Raw genomic sequence first — 19256 nt, forward strand, 5'->3', positions numbered from 1 at the left:
ATGTTGCCCTGGCTCTTGCCCCAGGTCTACAACCCCTTATAATCGGCCATACTGATGTCCATTCCACCAGTATGCAGCCTCTGTTGTGCCCTTTTCCCAAGCCAGTCCTGACTGATGTGGGAATATATTTTTTAATTGTTTACTACAGAAAACAAACATATAGATAGAAGTGGAGAGAATAGTATTACGGATCCATGTACCCACTCCCCAGCTTCAACAATTTTCAATTCATGGCTGATCTTGTTTCATTTATATTCCCACATACTTCTTTCTCATTCCATGAATAATTTTGAAGAAAATTCCGGACGACATATCATTTCATTCACAAATATTTCAGTACGTATCTCTAAAACATAAGGACTCTAAAAAATAACTAATATATTTATCACGCCTAAATATTCATCATAATTCCTTAATAACAGTAAGTATTCTGCCAATGAATCATCTTTTTGTTAATTTGGTGTGCTTGAGTCAGATTCCAACTAAGACCCGTTCGTGGTTATTTAATTTTATATCTTACAAGTCTCCTTGACTCAGCAATACCCTCCCATCTCCTTTTTCCCTCCACTTGCAATTATTTGTTGAAGAGAACAAGCTGCTCATCCTGTCGAGTTTCTCACAGTCTTGATTTTGCTGATTGCATCCGTATGGTGTCATTTACAGAAATGGTATTTACAGAACACAGGCTGGGTACTAGGGTATTCAGTTCCTACTGATGGACATTTGGTCCTTCTAGTCTTAGTGCAGGAGGGTTCCTCTGACCTCATGTGTGGCATATAGCATTAGTTCCCCCCCTTAACAGCCATGAAACCAATATGGTTTTCCTATTTTTCCTTTTCTGCCACTCATTCACTCTGTGGAAAAATCAGTAACTACCTGATATTTAAGAAGCAAAATAGAATAGCTGTTAAGAACACATATTCTGGAGCCAGCCTTCCTGGTTTTAGATCCTAGCTTTGTTATTTACTAGTTCTCTGGACTCTCTATACCTCGGTTTTCTAATCCCTAAAAGAGTAGTGGCCATAACACAACTTAAATGGCATTATTTTTTAATGAATTAATATACATAAAGCATTTCAATAATGGCAGGTACATATTAAGCATGTATAAACACTTGCCATTAATATTTGCAGTGGGCATTGTACATGTGCAAACACGGGTACTTCAGCATGTAACTCAACTCAAACTAACTTAACAAAAAAAAATAGGACTTACTGAATTACAAAGCTTGCAGTAGTCATGGGGAAGTGATAGAATAAAGGGGTGAGGTGTAAGAGCTAAGGACTTACTCAGAAACTGGAGTAGAGGACACAAGCCTCCTTACCCTACATATCACTGTTCAATTCTCCTTCTGTCTTGTCCTCACTCTTTTTCCTTCAGATAGGTTGGTATCAGGGAATTAGGCTGCTGCAGCCCAAAATCAATGTTCTTTCAGCTCAGAATCCAAGAAAAAATGGCTACCCTTTCCCTTCCAATCCAGAGAATTTAATGAAGCACTCTGATGGCTGACCTTGAATCATATGTTCATCTTTGGGCTAATCCAGGGCTTTGAAGGAGTATCGAATTATGGTTTGCCCTGGGTGGGTCACATGCCTACCCCTGTGAATGGGGGAAATCATAAGTAAAGCCTACCAGGACCACACAGAGTGAGGAAGAGATCCCCAAAGAAAAAGACACCCCCTTAAGAAGGGAGAAATGAAAGCATACTGGAGATATAAAAACAATAACCGCCAGAGCTAACTGCAAAGAAAATACAATATGGTGCCCACTTTCAAGGAACTTGGATCCTAGTAGAAGAGGCATAACAGATAAATTAATCATGCCATTATTAAGCAACTATTCCATGTCAGGGACCACGTGGTGGCGGTACAGGAAGGAGTGAGAGACACCCTCTTTCTCAGCAGCTGGTCTAATAGAAGTATCTTGCTTTCCCTATTGTGTTCCTGAATGCCTAATACTCACTCTAGTATTTGAAATGCAGCAAGCAAACTGGGCGCAGAGATTTCATGCCAGACTCCAGAGGAATGAAACACAGGTACTCATTTCTAATTTGGGAAGGAGCTTGTCTGGGCAGTCTTTCTTCTTCTTTTTACAAACCCTTTAATTACATCATAGAAGTCACATTTACTGGGGGGAGGGGCTAGGACTTCCTATCATTTGGGAGAGACATGCAACTTGTAACAAGCTTCATCTCATTTTGAAGAGATTTGAAGTAACTTACAACAGTGAATGAAAGTGGAATGTCCCACGCATCTCATCAGCTTGATAGCATGAGGAGGTTATGTGCACACCAGCATTAATCTCCTATCTACAACGGCAGCCTCTCCCTACCTGATTATGGGCAACTTCCAAAACCAGACCAGACAACAGTAAACCTAAGAGCGCTTTCTGAGAGGTTTCCCCAACAGGGAGGAGGACCATGTTCTCACTCTTGAGCCGCATCTTATTGTCTCTGTGGCCGGTGACACCCTGAGAGTACTGGCCACTGGTACACTCCCTGCATTTCTATGGTCAACGCTGTGGTTTGTGGCCATGGAAAGGATTTAGGTCCTTGTCCTAAATGGTTGCACCTTTTTATAAAGTTGTCCTGAGCCCATCCCAGCAGCCTGGGGCCCTGCGTATTTCCACAGAGGCTTCTATCGAGGCTGGGGCCAGACTACACCACTCCCTCCATGGGTATCATTTCTGACTGTCGTCCTTACACCAGGGCACACAGCTCTCTCATCCATTGTTGCCCCTTTCTCCTCCAAACCACACAGAACTGCAAAAGCCTTTTCTATCATTTTATGAAATTAGATCCCCAAAGATCCCAGAACAAATCTGTAAGAGCCTGAACAAACAACCAGACTTTGAACCTTGGGGTGAGCTTACCCCGAAAGCGGGAGCCCAAAAGCATCTGCTTCATATGCAAATCCATCTTTCCAAAATAAATAAAGAAACCCAAGAAAGGGGGAAATAAATGTAGATTTATTACAAAAAAATAAATAGAAGGCCAGAAGAAAAAGATTATACGTAGAAGCACACACTGTACAGTTGTGCAGCTGAGCTTTGCAGTAGCTAAAGTGAAGACAGAAAAAGAATCCGCGAGAAGGTTCAGAATTTCATTGGAAATAAATAAATCCAGTAGTTCAGGAGGAGTATGGCTTGGTCTGGCGGTGTTCTGGAGTCTTTACTTCAGTTAACTTTACGTTTTGGTTTGCTGTTTTGTCCTATCAAGTCCCCTTCCCTGTCCTCTGGGGACACAGACCACATTCCCCAGCTCTCTTGCTGTCAGGTGTGGCCGTGTGACTGAGCTCCAGCCAAGGAAATATGGCCAGAAGTGCTGTGTGTCATTTCTGGGAAGACTCTGATAAGAAGCAGGTCTACCTCTCCTATAGTTTCTGTCCCCATCTACCAGTTGAACAGGAAAAACTCTGCCCCCCATGAGGAGAGTGGATCACGAGCTGGATAGAGACTGGGTCCCCAAGTGCTGGTGTGGAAGGCTGCTAAGCCATGCCACTCACAGCAGACTGAGCCATAGGGAGAGGTAACACAATCAGTATTAAGCCACTGAGACTGCAGCATTTATCTGTTAGAGCAGCTGATGTCACCATGCCCAAAATATATGGGCTAACACTGGCCTCCCTTGTCTTAAACTTCTCTTCCACCCACTCTCCCCGATGCCCCAACAAACATTCCAAAATTTCATCTGCAACCTCTCCCAGCACAATAGAAGATATTCTATCAGGGGAGGGCTCAAAGCCACTTAGATTGACTCTGAGCCCTCGGATGATCTTTCTTCTCCTGGATCTCTATGCCCTGTACCTAATATCACCCTGTCCCTTGCAATCTGACAACTGTTCATTCTTCATACCAGAAGAGACCAAAGGACATGGGATTTGGGAAATTCTGCATTCTCTCTGCACTGGCCACACTGCAACATCTGAGAGTTGTTGTTTCCTGTGATGACAAAACACCAAACATGCGTCCCTCCTGCTGAGTCGCAGAACAGGCCATGTGGCACACTGTCCAGAACTGCAGGTCCCCACAGCCCTCTTAGAAGAGCCAGGGGGCATGAAGGGTGGAGAAGGGTCAACCCCAGCCAGTCAGGTCTTTCAGTAAGTTAGGCGTTGGCCTGGAAGGAGGTCCACAGGCATGCTGATACAGCTGATGGAGTCCTGACTGTCACACCATTAGTACTCTGAAGGACTCAGGTACTATCATTTTCTTGGAGGTCATGTTGACATAACATTCCCATGGTAATTGGCCTTGCAAAATTCACTGGTCAAAATGTTCATTTCCTGAGCAGAGATTGCAATTAGTAGCCAATCAGTGAAGCCAATCCCTCAGCACATCTACGTCAAAATTTGAAGAGTTCTGAGTGGCTCCATCACTTGGGCACTTGCTAAAATCTAGAAGAAATATTGGTCTGGACGACATAATGCCTGGGTTTCAACTGATCCAACAATAGCCACCACTTACGGGGTACTTGCTGTGTCCCAGATCATTCTGGGCACTCTGTATGCAGCATTTCAAACATCTCCTTTGAAACAGGGTATCATTTGCATGCCCATGTATTTGAGAGATAACCTCATTTCACAGAAAAATACAACTGTCTACTGTACACACAACTGTAGGCTAGTCCCTCCTGGAAATAGATCGGGACTTTGATTTTGAGTTTAAAATCTTTTTGTGGAAGTGAAATTTTTCGGAAATAATTTGAGAATCCTATAAAATAGCATACGCAGCTAGCCTTTTTTCTGCTCAAAGCTAGATGGGGACTGAAGGTTCTGTAGAGAAAAAGGGGTGTGTGGGGGGTGGGGAGAGTCATGTCAGCCTGAGACGTAAGGCCAGGGTTGCAGGGTAAAACCAGCTCTGTTACCAGGGGTCTGGATGGACAAACACCAGTTGCTGAGGGGGAGGACGGCCAGCACTGAGGTGCGGGTGGGGAGGTAGAGTACAGAGCACCTTGGGAGAGAAGAGACGAGGAGCTCAAGAAGAAGCTGAGGACGGCCTGTTTTCATTCTGTTGGGCAGCTGCCCCAGAGATGCCCTCAGAGCAGTGACTCTGACCCACAAACCGTGGCAATAAGTCTGGGAAGCCAAACCATCAGCTAGCAACCAGTCAATGAAATCAAATCACAACCTCTGTAGCAATAGGCCCCGATCAGATTTGATCAGTAACTGATAGCTTCGCTAAGTTTTGCCCTCACTTCCGACTCAGGATCACCCAGACATGGCCAGATATGTTCCCCTCACCAATTACGCAGGACGCTCAGCTCTGGTTATCCCACCTCCTGCTTCCCCATGCAAACTGCCTCCAATAGGCGCACACCTGACGCTTGCCCTTTTTTCTCACTATAAAGCTTTTTCACTCCCTCGCTGCCTTTGAGTCTCTGCCCAAATGCAAGTGATGGGGGCTGACTCTACCGTTAGAGCAAGTCCTGAATAAATAGCCTTTACCTGTCCTCATGTGGGTGGTCTTTGTTTATTTCCATGCAACTAAGCAAGGAGGAAAGAACAGGAATTAAAAATCAGACTGAATGACTGAATGACGAAGTCCACCAGCAGAAAAATGAATCCATGGTGATGGAAATAAGAAAGCGGTTGTCAGGATGTGTGTGTGTGGGGGGGGGGGATGGCAGGAGTGGGGTGAATTCACTAAAAAGGGTCATTAGATGCTTTCTAAGATGATGGAAATGGTCTGTCTTATTTTGAGTGATGGTTACATGGTGTATTAAGTTGTCAAAACTCATTGACTTAAATCCTTAAGATTTAAAGTGCATTAAACTGTACTAACATTATTACTTGTGGCAGGCTGCCTTTAGGAGGGTCCTCGATTCCTGGTATTCACACCCTTGTGCAGTGCCCTCCCCTGGTGTGTGGGCCAGACCTAATGACCAACTTCCCACAAACAGATACAGCACAAGTGACAGTTTATCACTTCTGAGGTTGGGTTATGAGAAACTGTGGCTTTCAGGATACTCTGTCTTTCTCTTGCTCTCACTCTGGGAGAGGCTGGCTGGTCTGCTGTGAACTTACCCTAAGGAGAGGGCAACATGGCAAGGAACTTAGCTTCCGACACACAGCCAGTAAGGACCCCGGGGCCTGGCAACAGCCAATAAACTTGAAGCAGATCCTTCTCTGGTAAGCCTTGCTGTTATCTTGATTGCAGCCTTGGAAAAGACCCTGAATGAGAACCACCCATCTACACTGTGCCTGGATTCCTTGGCCACAGAAACTGTGAGATCATAAATATCTATAATTTTAAGCTACTAAGTTTTGGGGTAATTTGTTATGCAATAATAGATAATGAATACAAAGATGGAATCTGTTCTATATCAATTAAAAAAAAACCAAGCACTTGTTAAAAAGGAAGGGAATGGGGGCGCCTGGGTGGCTCAGTCGTTTGAGCATCCGACTTCGGCTCAAGTCATGATTTCATGATTCGTAGGTTCAAGCCCCACATCAGGTTCTGTGCTGACAGATCAGAGCCTGGAGCCTGCTTCAGATTCTGTGTCTCCCTCTCTCTCTATGCCCATCCCTCGCTCGTGCTGTCTCAAAAACAAATAAACATAAAAAAAATTTAAAAGGAAGGGAAGCACAGTACCTGGTAATACATGCCTCTGTTCTTTTCCTAGCTCAGGGACTCTGCTCTGTCCACCATGATCTACCCAAGTCTTTCCCCGGAAAGCCTTCTTCCAGAAGATAAGTTTCCTCAGTATAAAAATAAGTAGGACATACAGACACATCCATGGAAGATCTCCTCTAAGGCACAGGGAGAGAGATTCTCCACATGCTGTTACAGAAACATTCCTAGCTCTGAGGTGCACATGGAATTCAAACATGCTGATACCCAGACAGGTTCATGGAGGGAAGGAGGTGACAGAAGGGACTATCTCTTCCCTCAGATGCACGGTCTTCACCATGCAGCTCCTCCTCACATCTTCCCCTCTCTTAGAGAGCCTCCCTGGCCAGGACTGCCTCTGTCAGGGGGATAGCAGAGGGAGCGTGGGCTCTGACAGCACACAGATCTGGACTCAGGTCCAGCCCCATGAGCGGGGGAGGGGGGGAGCTTTAGTGCACTGAGGAAGCTCAGGACGTGCCACTTGGTATAGTGATTATTTTGAGCTCAAGGCACTTGAAAAATAATACGTGCAGAGAGATACTTTTCTCTGTACACCCTTATCTGCCTAAAGACAGAGCCTCCAACAGGAACTCAACTGTTATAAATCCCCTCCCCTGGGGTTCCATCAACCAGAGGAGATGGACCCCTTTCACAGGAAAGGAGATTAGAAGTAGATGCCACATCCAGGCCAACTTTGTCACAAACCATCATATCTCCCCCACCTATTTTGCTCGGTGGCCCATTCATCTTCCCTAAAAACCACTCACTCACCTCCCACTTCCCTTATTCAGATGGCATGTCAATTCTGAAATCTCACCACGTCTGGGGGCATTCACTTTTCTGTGTATGACATCCCTCTGCACATAATACTGAAAATGAATAATTGTATATTCCTTTTCTCCCAGACCTAGACGAGGACAGTAGAGGGAAAGTCTTTCCTTCCCTGCAACACCATGACTCCTTTCTGGCCTCAAGAACCTCATCTATAAAATTAAGATAACTCCTACCTTGAGGAATGATCGTAAAAATTAGCGACAGACACCAACATGGATGAACCTCAAATGTACTGGCCTGAGAGAAAACAGCCAGATTCAAAGGCTACATAATATGACATGCTGGAAAGTGCAAAACCATAAGGGCAGAAAACAGATCAGAGGTGAGAGGGTGGGAAGAGGGGAGGGCCACAAAGTGGCACCAGAGAATTCAAGGGGGGCGGTGACACCGCTGTTCTATATCTCAATTATACTGATGGCTGCATGACTGTATGTGTCAAAATGCACAGAACTGCACATAAAATTGATGAATTTTATTGTACGTAAATTGTACCTCAATACACCTGCTTTGAAAAATAGGGGCAAAGTAAAAGGCACAGACACAATAATTCTCTCGTTCTAGCCCACTGCCCAGGCTGGGGTCACAGCCTCTAAGACTACCCACTGACTCCTCTCTGCCTTGGGGAGTTTGTCATTTTGGGGCACACAGACTTAGCCCTGGGAAGAGTGGTATCAGGACCACTCAAAGATGGCACCCTGTCCTGTTCCATCAGCTAACAGGGAAACATTAAGAGTCAGCCATTTTCATCTATCATTAGCCTCTATACAAATTCATGTATGTTTTTTACTCCAAACCAGCAAACAGGATGTTGACACAACCATAGAGCAATGCCTACAAATCAGACATATATGTTATATGTAAGCTGCTAACAAACTATTGAATTCACCCACCCTCCTTTGCACCAGCAAGGTAAAGAGCGGAAATGTGAGTTTTTAATCAAATCAGAAAATGAGAACCAAAATATGGCAATGGTGCCTGTTAATCTCCTCTAAGTTTCCACAAGGATGGGCCCAGCCAGAAGCCTTCATTTCAATGGAAGATACAAATGGTTAGTTTGGATAAAAGAAAACGAAACCAGGGCAGGGAAGGGAGTGGCTACATCCTGAGCAAGACTGAATTCCGAGGTTGGTCAGTCGAAGGGCAGCTTGAGAGCTCGGAAGGCAAAGCCTTGGGTTACCAAGCCCTGGCAAAAGGATCTTACAGTCTGGAGGGCTGGTAAGAAACCTGGATGTCCAACTTCTTTAGGCCTCAGGGATTCCAGAGAAATCCAGCGAGACTCGTGTGTGTGGGCCAAGGCAAAAGCACAGGCAGGAGAAAATAGGGAGGGGATTCCACGCCCAGCAGGAAATGGTTCCTGATACCCCGGAAGTACGCTCTCCTCTGCAGGCATCTGTCTCCACTGTACCACAGATCAGGATATAGTAATAGGCCGCTTACTTGCTGTCTCCACCACTGGATTCCTTGTTAAGAGGAAGGGTGTATGGAACTCATCATTGTATTAACAGCTTCTAGCTCTGTGCCCAGCCCTTCTGGCAGCAAGTACAACAGGAACAGCTAACTCTCATATAATAACAACTAACACACGTTGCACTCCGAGTGTGTCATGTGTACTCTAAATTCTTCACATCTATTAACTTAATTTTTTTTAATGTTTATTTGTTTTTGAGAGAGACAGAGACAGAGACTGAATGGGGGAAGGGCAGAGAGAAAGGGGGACACAGAATCTGAAGCAGGCTCCAGGCTCTGAGCTGTCAGCACAGAGTCCAATGTGGGGCTTGAACCCCTGAACCGCAAGCTCATGACCTGAGCCAAAGCTGGACGCTTAACCAACTGAGCCACCCAGGCACCCCACGTCTATTCACTTTTAAAATTCTCAGTGTTGGAGAAACTTAACAGAAGACCATGGGGGAGGGGAAGGGGGAAAAAAAGTTACAGAGAGGGAAGGAGGCAAACCATAAGAGACTCTTAAAAACTGAGAATAAACTGAGGGTTGATGGGGGGTGGGAGGGAGGGGAAAGTGGGTGATGGGCATTGAGGAGGGCACCTGTTGGGATGAGCACTGGGTGTTGTATGGAAACCAATTTGACAATAAATTTCATGTTAAAAAAAAAAAAAAGAAGGAACATAACAAATGACACAAGAGAAAAACAATTCTCAGTGTTAATATTATATTTTATAGATAAGGAAACTAAGGCACAGAGAGTTCAAGATGCTTGTCCTAGGCTATACCACTGGTAAATGGCAGAGCTGGGCTGTCTACTCCAGAGTATATTTTTGGCCTTCTAATAATGTACTTGGTAAAGATCTGCTGACTGAACAGGCCAAGGCTCTGTCCTTGCCCTCTTCTCTCGGACTCTTTCTCCGTGGCCTCATCTACCCCTTCAGTTCCTAATATTACATCTCTGCAGCCTAATCTCTCTCTTCAGCCTACTTCCGAACACTAAAGACATCTCTGCCTTTAAATGTTTATGGTTTAGTCAAGAGACAGATACATAATCAATACCAGTAAATCATTCACCTACCGGTACCACCCTACCTCTCTACCTCCTCTCTCTCTCTCTTTTTACGTGTGCACACACATGAATCCCCAAAGTCCATCCCCTACTGCCTTCTCCTCGGTAGGATATAACTGACCAGAAGGGGTATGTCTTACAGTTAACCTACTGAATAGCTGAGTTGGTTACTCAACACCAGTTTTCTGTTTCTACTACCAGCTCCTCAGCACACAGAACAATGGGTAGGTAGCAGCATTTTCCGCCAGCGTGAAACCTGAGACCTGCTCTACAAGGAAGAGTCTGCATGGAGAGGCCAGGGCTCTCGGGTGGGAGTCTGCTGCCCACCTCAGGGTAAATTTCTCTTCATTTATCTGCAAAGATGGAGATGGGGGTGAGGGGCGACCCTGCCTGTCTGCTTCCAACAAACATAGTAATTCACTAAATGTACTCTACACAAGTACACAGAGCTCACAGACAACCCTTTTCACTTGGGAACATATGCACTGGAGAAATGGCAGAGGATGCCTCTGCCAGCATCTCTGTTAACTGACCCAATCTTTCCTAAATACAAAAGGAAACCCAGGATCGTAAGCTTTATGAAAAAAAAAAATCAATAGGTTAAAAGCGGAGAGTAGATGAGAAAACAAAACAAGAAACTCGTCCAAAACAAATTCTAAAAAAGAAAAAATTGGACTTTAGAGGAAACAGAATACTCAAGAAAAGAGGGAAAATGTAAAAGTTTTTATTAATATGATCAGATATTTGAGAAGCTATTACATCAATGGAACATGAATAGGCTGCTAATACAGAGGACATTGAGAAAATAATTGATTGGAAATTAAAAATGTGATTTCTGCAATAAAAATTTAAAAGTAGGGGCTCAATGATAAAATTAAGGAAACTGTCAAGAACATGGAACAACAGGGACACCTGGGTGGCTCATTTGTTGGGCATCTGACTCTTGATTTCGGCTCAGGTCATGATCTCAAAGTTCGTGAGTTTGATTCCCATGTCTGGCTGTGCACTGACAGTGCAGAGTCTGCTTGGGATTCTTTCTCTCTCTCCCCCCCCCCCCCCCGCCCCTTCTCTCTCTTTCTAAACAAACAAACAAACAAACAAACATAAAAAAGACATGGAATGAAAGAAAAAGGATACAAAACATGAGAGAAAAGACACAAAGCATCAAACCAGGCATCCAGGTGTCCAACATCCATCCCAGAAAAACTGAATCCAGTACATGAAAGAGGACATAATTGAGAAATAAAAAAATATATAAATTTTCCAGAGTCCCCCCCAAAACTTCACACCTTCAGAATGAAATGTGTTCCCCCAAAGCTAGAAGAAGAATGAAAAAAGATATGTACACAAATACATCAGTATAAAATTTCACTAAGAATAGATACTCTTAAAAGCCACCACTAAAAAAAAGTAAAGCACACATAAAGTTGGTCAACTACAAAGGGACAAAAATTAGATTGACTGCCGACATTGTAGCATTGATATTGGAAATTACAATATGATCTAGCAGCACCTGGGAAATATTGAGAAAATGACACTATGCCCACTGGCTTGGCTGTCCCAAAGGATGGATGGAGAGAGGCAAGAGACACAGGCAGACATCCGGATCCTTCCGTGTAGTTAGAAGATACAATTACAGCCATACAGAGCACAGAGCAGCAGCACACCCAGTCAGAGTGCAAAACCTCTGGCTTTCACATCTCCCTGAAGGCTCACAGCCGCTGCTGTCCTACCTGGCTCAGGTAAACATTCCATTCAAGAAGCTGTTTGGGGTGTGTGTGCATGTGTGTGTGTTTAATGTTTATTTATTTTTGAGAGAGAAAGAGAGAGAGAGGGAGACAGAAAATCTGAAGGACAGAGCCCATTATGGGGTTTGAACTCATGAACTATGAGAACCTGAGCCGAAACTGAGAGTCAGACGCATAACCAACTGGTCCACCCAGCTGCCCCCGGTGTGTTTTTGTATCGAATCCTTATCCACACTCTGCCAGCCCAATAGGAGCAAGTAACTAATTACAACTCCAGCCTGTTCCAGAACGTTCACTGCGAGACAGGATGAATCCGAGGTTAGTCTCCCAAAGTCAGTCTCCTAGGCATCCTGCCCTCCAGCAGATCTACATGTGAGGGTCCCTTGAAGCCATTTCCTGCGCAGTCAGTCACCATGGGGACCAAATTCATTTCAGAACTACAAGAGGTCAAAGAGTTTATCTCCCATAGTCTTGCTGAGAAAATAATGACTTGGGAATTTATTCGGAAATTGAAAAATGAAGCTAAAAAAAGAAGAATTTAAGAACAATGTGGATTGGAGGATTGTCTACAATATCAGAAAGATTTATTCCATGGAAACAACGAAAAGGCAAATCAGATGACAATTGTACAGGGAGTTTATAAAACAATTGGCCCAAATTAGAAACTGAAGTCAAAGGACTTAAGATGAATATCTCCAAGAAAAAAAAAAAAAAAAAAGGATTTCGCTCATCAGATAGTATTAAAAACCTAGAAATATCCAGGAATTAAAAAGGCATTTATTTCTCTCAACAAGAAACAAGGAAACAATTAGAAACTCCAAGGAAAGCAAACAAGCAAATGTGAGAAAAATCCCAGTGCAAAGACAGAGAGCAAACTAAAATGGCATGGTTTTGAGCAAGGCTGGAACGTGAGAGAATTTAATTGCTCCACGGGCTCGAATATTCTTTGAACTGAGCAGGATTAGTGACATAGGATTTCACTGTATTTGGTTCTACAGTAAGTGAAAAATATATAACTATCATATGGGTGGTGATGTTTTATTTTTTAGAGTCAATCTGTAGACAAAACATGAGATATAATTATAGGCACACAAAAGAATGCAAACAGCTGAACTTTGCAAAAATGGTAGTCTGCAACTGACAAGGAAAAAGTGGAAGATGTTGCATCAGCTCTGACTGCTCCTCCTGCAGGGACCATCTCAAGTTTACTGAACTGAAATTTGAGTATATTGTGTAGTTCACTCTACAGTGACTTACCACACGCCCTCCACACGCTACATATTGCCCTGGGTCTTGAGAGACGATGCTGAGCATGTCTACAGTGCTGACAGGCAGGTTTCCTGCCCTTGGGGAGCAGGTCATGGGACACTGTGGAGGGAGAGTGCAAGTGACAGAAAGTTGCCATCTTTGACGGCAGGCAAAGAATGTAAGACTCCTTGACAATTATGGTAAAAGCCAAACAAAAAATAAAGTTAGAAATGGTTAAAAGCACTTGCCTCTAGAAAGTAAGACTGGTTGGTGGGGCAGTGGAGTTTAAGAAATGAGTTTTTTTACTTGACTCAATTTGCACTACTTTGAACATTGCCTTATAAGTATAAGGTTTATTTTAATCATAATTTTTTTTAAAAAAAACTGTAATAATGCTACTTCTAACCGGCACGGTCAGAGTGGCTCACACTAAGTGCAAATGTTGCATAAAAGACCTGATGTCAGGGCTTCGGGATCCTGAATTTTGTGCAAAGCGTGTGAAATGGTGCAGCTGGGAGCCATTTTCTTCAATATACACTGAGAAGATTTTGGTCCTATAATTGTGCATCTGGATATTTTAATAGCGGTATGATATAAAATAAGCCTCTAGAAATATACTGTGTTGCCCTTTCTGCTTTTTTTATTGCTGTAAGTTGACTTTTAATTTTTTAAGTAGTATATAAATATTTTAGAAGGTGCTGTGAAAAAGTGCTTAAGAAAGTACACACTTGGGGCACCTAGGTGGCTCCGTTGGTTAAACAACCAGCTTTGGCTCAGGTCACGATCTCGTAGTTCATGAGTTCAAGCCCTGCATGGGCTCTCTTATCAGCTCAGAGCCCACCTCTGATCCTGTCTCCCTCTCTCTCTGCCCCTGCCCCACTTGCTCTCCCTCTCTCTCTCTGAAAATAAACATTAAAAAAAAAAGAAGTGCATACTTGTCTATACACAAAAAACATGTTTGAGTGGTTCAACCCCTCTTATAGCCCATATCTAATAGTATGTTGGGATCTAACCATCGTGGGCAACAATGATCCCTGAAAAGATGTGTCCAGAGGTCTGTTTTGCCTGAGCCCTTCCAATCTCTTTCGTCATTCTCTCCCAGACTACCTGAAGCTGCCCCTCCATAGCTCTAGAACTCTGGGAGCAGGAAAGTCATGGGGAAAGATGGAGGGTGGAAGGGGGTCCACTTCAGAATGGGGTGGGGTGAGAAAGAACGAGGGCACTGTGAAAGATCAGCTCTGATCTGGAAGGGACTCTGAGGAGGCATTAGGTTAGAGGTGAGCAGTGAGGGGCAGAGAAGAACGGATCTGCCTGTAAGGCAGGAGAGGGTGTGGGAGCAGTAGGAGAGCTGGTGTGGAGTTTAGGGCAGTGAACAGAGTGGCTCCAAATGGACTGGAAGGAAGGCCTGCAAGGCAGGGATGTGGTGAAGGAAAAGTGAGGGCAACACAGCCAAGCCCTTGTGGTGAGAAATGAACTGCCGTAGACATTGCTCAGGAAAGGTGGGCATCCCAGGGCCTGCCTGGGAAGGACACGTGGTCTATCTTAGGTGCTTTGGCCGTGTGGTCTCGGGTCCAAGCCCACCCAGGGACTCGGTGACATAGAATGGAGAATTTGTTTAATGAACCCAGAGCCATAAAGAATCTGATCAACAAAGCATAAAAATCACTCAGGGACTACCCCTACCTCAGTTGTGTCCAGTTGGGGGTCTGTTCTGTGGCCTACTTCCCATCAGCCTCTGCTCTCATCCTTAGAGCAGGTGTACATGAGCACTCATTTCTGCCTCCACCTCCAGTCTGTCCTGGGACGCGGGTCTGGGTCACAGCTCCTGGACACTGAAGAGACACAGAGGGAGAATGTGTCTGTACTTGACCACCTGAATCAGAGCCCTATGCTCTCAGAAAAAGGCAGTGCCTCCCCCTGACCTACATTTTCAGGACTCGCGTTCTTAACCCGCCATCGAGGGTGGTGACAGCTGCCAAGCACAGTTAATTCTAGACCTGTCACCAATCCTCTTCCCTGCAGGGCTCGAACACAAAGAACCATGAGCCATTATTGCCTTCTTTCTGCTGTGTAGGAAGAAACTACGACTGATTCCTTTCACCCTGAGCTTCCTGAGAGTCGGAGTCACATGCCATGGGCTTTGGAAACACTGACCTAGGCTTGAGTTCCAACGTCACCATTTTCTAGCTGTGCAGCTTGCAAATTTTAACTCGTCTGAGCTATAATTTTTTTAAGTTAACAACTCGATATTAATAATTACCTCATTGTATTATATGGAGGATTAAGTGAAATAATATGCATAAAGTACCTAATTCAGAGTCTGGCACGTTGTACTCATCTTTGTTCTCCCATGTCTAGACATAGGTGGTGTTGAAAGTATCCTTGCCCTCATTTCCTGGCAAAAAAGTGGGACTGCAGGACCCAGCTGTCTCCCATACCCCCTGAGTCAGGTCCACACCCTGTTGTCACTGCCTGCACGTTCTCAGGTATGGTTTTCAGGCAGATCCTCCCTTCTTTCTGTTTATATATCATATAAGCATGCTGCAAACAAGAGGCTGTCTCTGGTTCTTGTCACATCCGTGTTGAGTTGCCATGCTCCCCGACTCTGTGCAGAGGGTGTAGCTGGCTGTCCAATGCCTACTAAGTCAGCGTTAAGGCTGGGTCTCAGTCCAGTCCCTGGGCTAGCTTCCCAGGGCTACTCTAGGCAGCCAACCCAGCAGACCTTGCACACCAAAACCTCAATCCCAGCTTCTCCTTTTCTGAGTTCATCCCATGTGGGCAACTGTCTCCTTCAGCTGCGGGAAAAACTCCCAGATCTGAGAACAAATGAGTCTGCAGGGTCATTCTGGCCTCTTACTGGATATCAGCAGCCCAGATTCAGAAAGACCTGGGCTTTCCCAGCAAAGGTTCTGGGAAGCCTGCTTTTTCCTCTTTTCTTCTCTTTTCTTGTGTTACTCTATTTTTTAGAGATCCTAGCTGTTGAAAAACATACTTTCTATCAACCACGCTGACAATTTCAACACAAGATAGTGGTTGAGAAGACAGGCTTTAAATTTGGATAGAACTAGAGGTGAATTTCATACCACAATTTATGAGCTGTGTGACCTTGAGCTAGTTACTTTAATCTATCTTCTCATCCCAAACTGAAAATGATAGTATCTATATCATATATTTCATCATTTGGTTGCAAGTGAAGAAATTGGACTCAGTGGTTTAAAAAAAAAGGAATAGTTTCTCTCACCTAGCAAGAGCTCTGGAAGTGGTGACTGTGTAGTTTCAGCACCTCAATAACATCTCCCAGATTCTTTTGGCCTTTATTTCATCCTTATTGCCTCATGTTTATAAAATGGCTGTTGTGGCTCCAGATATCACATTTATATCAAGGTACCTACATCTTTCCTTTTAACAGGAAAATAGAAGGCTTCACAGTAGTCTTTGTTCTGGACTTTCCTTTAGATCCTATTAGCCAGAACTGGGAGATATGGCAAGGGAGCTGGGAAATTGGGGAATATTATTGGCTTAGACCAAACAGAATTCATATATTGGAGCTGGGCACATTGCAGCTCAGGGGGAAAAAAGTCAGGGTTTAGTTACCTAATGTGATACTGTGATTTATTATAAGAAATACATATTTGGTCTTTGTCCCCATTTCTGGCACACAACTCAAAACCCTTGGAATTTCCTGTGTTGAGAGTTTATCACTCTTTGTTATGTTACTGAGGCAACTTTTGGAAAACACCTCAGGATGGGGGCTGGCCAATGGAGCCTATCTTGCCATGGTTGCTCCATGGTTGCCAATGGGGCCTGATTTTGATTAAAGGGTTAGAACTTTCACTCCTCACCCCTCTCCCAGTCCCCACCTCCCTGCCCCCCACCCTGACCTCAGGGGAGGGGAGACAGGCTGGAGGTGGAATCAATCGCAATGGCCAATAATTTAATCAGCCATGCCTATGTAATGAAGCCTCCATAAAAACCCAAGAGTACAGGGTTCAGAGACTTTCAGGGTTGATGAACATGTGGACATCAGGAGACACCGGGAGAATGGTGTGCCTGGGGAGGACATGGGAGTTCTGCACTCTGCTCACATACCTTGCTCTATGCATCTCTCCCACCTGGCTTTTCCGGAGTTATATCCTTTCATAATAAAGTGGTAATACAGTAAATAAAATGTTTCTCTGAGTTCTGTTAGCCAATCTGGCAAATCCACCAAACCCAAGAAGAGAGTCCTAGGAATCACTGATTTATAGCCAGTTGGTCAGAAGCACAGGTAACCTGGCCATGTAACTGGCATCTGAAGTGGGGGGGGGGGGGGATAGTGGGAGGGGGGACTCATGGTGGGGGGGGGGCTCATGGTGAGGGTAGTCATATGGGACTGAACACTTAACCTGTGAGATCCAAACTATATCCAGGCAGATGGTGATAGAACTGAGTTGAATTGTTGGACGCCCAGTTGGTGTCCCCAGAGAAGTGCGGGTGCAGGTAACCCACATTGGAATGGAGTCTCAGAACCATTTTCCCAAGCAAGAGGTAGGTATGGCTAAAGGGCAAGTAACCAGAGAAGTCTGACTTGACACAAGCTTGTGGTATTAAATTTAAGAATATTTGTAGGGTCGCCTGGGTGGCTTAGTCATTTGAGCATCTGACTCTTGGTTTCAACTCAAATCATGATCTAACAGTTCATGGGTTCGAGCCCTGTGTTGGGCTCCATGCCAACAGTGCGGAGCCTGCTTGGAATTCTGTCCCTCTCTGACCCTCTCCCACTTGTGTGTGCATGCGCGTGCTCTCTCTCTCTCTCTCTCAAAATAAATACGCTTAAAAATTGTTTAAAAAAAGAATATTTATAAAGTGCCTAGTGCAGTGTCAGACTTATAAGTAGTGTTTAATACATTATACCCATCATTATCAATAAAATATAAATTGTTGGGGGGCCTGAGCGGCTCAGTCAGTTGAGTTGCACTGACAGTGCAGAGGCTGCTTGGGATTCTCTCTCTCTCTCTCTCTGCCCCTCCCTAGCTTGTTCTCACTCTCTTAAAATAAATCAATAAAAACTTTAAATATATATATATATATATATATATATATATATATATATAGCCAAAGTTGGTTGATCATGCCCTATAGATAATTAAATATAGTAGTTAGAAAGTGATAAAATTGATAGCACAACTCAGCTGTACTGATTTCTGCGTGTCCCCTACCCCCACCAGCATAGGACTTATTCTCATTCATTCTTTCAGGCACAAATATCAAGTACCAACTTTGCATCAGGTGCAAGGCCAGGTACAGGCAATAATCCCTCTCCCTGACTCCCTAGGCCTCAGAAATTTAATTCCCATACCTTTTGTGCTCGTGTTCTCTGGCTGGAACCCCAGGTCCAAGCTCCTGCAGACCCCTGGATCTTCCCTTTCCCCGCCAAAGTCAGAAACCACAAGAATACTTAAGGGCAGCACGGTAATTCGTGCCACATCCACACCTTCCTTTTTGGATTTTGAGATTCCCCAGAACATAAATGCGAATGAAGCAGACACCCAAAGAGCTAGCAGGGAACTCTTCACAAAGCGCACACTTTTCACGAGCACCAAAACCGGGAGCTTCCCCAGATTCTGTCGACGCCTTATGACTGAATTCAAACGTTTGTCCAGCAAGGGCTGTTCATAAGCAGACCTTCTGTGCTGGACCCCAAGAACACGTTCCAGAGCACATCCTCAGTTTCATCAGCAGTGAGGTCCTCAAAGCGGGCCTCATCCTCCATTAATAATGGGGTTAGAACCCATAACGCGGCTGTTCACAGTGCCAGGCCCTGTTCTAGGCACTTTATATACATTCTCTCATTTAATCTTCCTGCACTGCCAGATGGGTACTATTATCTCTAGTTTACAGTTGAGCAAACTGAGGCCCAGAAAGGGTAATTTACCTGAGGTCACACAGCGAGTTGATGGCAAAGCCACAGCTGAAACCCGAGCCTCCAATATCTAATCCCAAATACTGCCTCTGGGGCTATATGGTCCCTCATTACATGCATTCTCTGGAATAATGTTCCTGCTTCGAATCTTTTTTTTGCCATCTGAGTGGAAGTTTTCTAGAGAAAGATAGTATTCCTTAAGCTAGGAGTGTGGATTTCGGCCACCTGTATTTTCTATAATCGCATTTCTAGAAATGACCAAATTGCTTTTTCTTTCCCTTCCTGTACCTCACCACCAGCACCATCATTTTGCTCTCCTTTTTTGCCACAGAAGAAGCTATGGGAGGTAGCGTTAGAATGAGCTTGACGACGGAATTGTAAAGAATCAATAAAGTGCTGTCCACC

At 44.4% G+C, this 19256-nt stretch overlaps 1 long non-coding RNA gene across 4 annotated transcripts in view; it reads right to left on the bottom strand.

The window, feature by feature from the left end:
* LOC109267359 (uncharacterized) overlaps positions 1 to 19256 on the bottom strand; it is an 84537-nt gene that overhangs the window by 16659 nt on the left and 48622 nt on the right. For all 4 annotated transcript variants that reach the window (XR_002080068.2, XR_002080066.2, XR_008421251.1 and 1 more), the window contains exon 2: positions 14633 to 14781. This is a non-coding gene — a long non-coding RNA (uncharacterized LOC109267359). The remainder of the gene's footprint in view (positions 1 to 14632; positions 14782 to 19256) is intronic.

The sequence above is a fragment of the Panthera pardus genome, unplaced genomic scaffold (assembly GCF_024362965.1).
Source record: "Panthera pardus isolate Hobbes unplaced genomic scaffold, ASM2436296v1 HiC_scaffold_12, whole genome shotgun sequence".
NCBI lineage: Eukaryota > Metazoa > Chordata > Mammalia > Carnivora > Felidae > Panthera > Panthera pardus.